Raw genomic sequence first — 2,238 nt, forward strand, 5'->3', positions numbered from 1 at the left:
TGTCATGGCCAACCCGAGCTAAGAGGGGTACTATTGTGTGTGTGTGTGTGTGTGTGTTGTGAAGGAAGGGGGTGGGGAGAGTGAGAAAGAGTCGATGTGAATGACGGCCGGTCAGTTCTATGAACCACGAACAGCCACTGTGTGGGGTACAAAATGACCCCAGGGCGTACGGGTAGGGTCAAGCTACCAGACTCGCATTCCCGAGGTTGCAGGTTCGGAGTTTAATGCTCAGCTCGGCCTGACGTTACGTTCTTAAGAATGGTACTTTATAGAGGAACTTTTCTCACTGTATCCAGACGTGAATAGGTAATCAGTCATAGTCAGCGAAAGATTTTGCTTCTTACCCGAATTTAAATTAGATCGATGGAAGCGGAACATGGATATCTCCTACATTAAAAAGATGATCTTTTTCCCTGTGCTAATTTCACATCTTCAGATTGGGGAAGGAAAAAGAATAAAGAAAAATAAAATAGAACTTTCATTGGGTCAGTTTCGAAGAGACCTTCATGCGTCATGCTTTCCGGAGACTGGCTTTCACACAAGCCCTGAGTTCGATTCCTGTGTGTGGACAATTTTGTATTGAGTAACTCTCCTCTTTTTCTGTTTGGGCGTTGCACGATGTATCACTCACAGTTCGGGTCATCCCTGACAGGCAGGTCGAAGCCCTCCCCTAAATAATCTAAATTCAAACGATGATGGCGTAAAAAATAAATAAATAAATAAACAAAAAGGATATTTTTCTCTGTCCTAATTCCACGTCTGTGGAGAGGGAAAGAAGGAAAAAAAATAATTTAAAAACAAAAAACAAAAAAGATCTTGAGGGGAGTTGTGTGTCGGTTTGACAGAGATCTCGGAGGGTTCCACTTGGCGGAGTCACGCACTCACAGCCTGCCCTTCTCCAAACACAGACACGCACGTCCCGCGGTCAGCCAGCCGTGGCCTGAAGGTTACACGCAACCAAAAACTATCGTTCTACTTGTTCTTGTTTGTTTGTTTGTTTGTTTGTTTATTTGTTTTGTTTGTTTGTTTGTTTACTTGTTTGTTTGCTTGTTTGTTTGTTTGTTTGTTCGTTTGTTATGATAGGTAAGCTCCAACACCTAGCCTTCTGATCTCGGGTAAGAGTGAAAAATCTGAGAGGTCCCCTGTGCAAGTTGTTCACGTTAAAGATCCCTTGGAGGTCCGAAATCGATTAAGTGTAGGCTTCGGCCACCACCCGGGCAAAATTCAAAATTTCCTACCAACTGAACATGTTTAATGTGTCCCGCGCGCTCATATTACGTTATGATGCAGTTGCGAACGACGTAAAAAATGAATGAATGAATGAATAAATAAATAAAAATGAATAAATTTAATTTTTTTACAAATATTTAAAAAGCAACAAATAAATAAACAAATACATTAATTAATTAATAAAGAAAATAAATTTTTTAAAAACATAACAATAACAAATTATTTTAAAATAAATAAATAAATAAATAAATAAAACAGTCATCTGTCTAATCCGACCACATCTCTCCTCGACAATGGATGGTGGTTTAGGCAGTTTTGATTGTGTTGTGTCCGTCAGTGCCTGACAATGACCAATGCATCTGCAGAGGAGAATATTTCTACTGTGAAATAGACGAAATAAGGCTTAAGATGGCGTGTGACCTCTGCTGCTATCGCCAATGACACCATTTCTGACGGAGAAAAGTTTGCCTCATTTTGAGCATTTAAAAGCTTCATTTCCACTTGTCGGTGTGCGCAGCTTGCGGGCTTCTCTCCTAACTTAAGCATTCATAATTCTTTTATCCTCATAATATTAGCCTGCTTTGCTTGCCCTCTGTGAAATATCGTGTCAGTATGTTATTATTTCAGCGTCTATAAATGGCTGCTTGCACTGTATGCTTCCAAGGAGGTTATCTATCTATCTATTATTATTATTACTATTATTATTATTGCTGTTCTCCAATTGAGTCTGTCAGTTCGTGCTAAGCTCGCCATCGATGCCCGTACTTGGTCATGTTATATTTACGACACTGGATTGTGGGATACTCAGTAGCTTTTACCTAGATAGATTAAGTTGTTAGGGGGGGGGTCTTTAATGTTGGTGTTTTTTACGCCTCCGTTGACACTATTTAGCCCATCTAAAAGGCAGGCTCTGACATTGATTGTCATGGCCAACCCGAGCTAAGAGGGGTACTATGTCCCACCACGAAGACCGAGACTTTCGATGAAAACTGGAAGCTCACCTGCCCC

Source organism: Aplysia californica, unplaced genomic scaffold (genome assembly GCF_000002075.1).
Source record: "Aplysia californica isolate F4 #8 unplaced genomic scaffold, AplCal3.0 scaffold00219, whole genome shotgun sequence".
Taxonomy (NCBI): Eukaryota; Metazoa; Mollusca; class Gastropoda; order Aplysiida; family Aplysiidae; genus Aplysia; species Aplysia californica.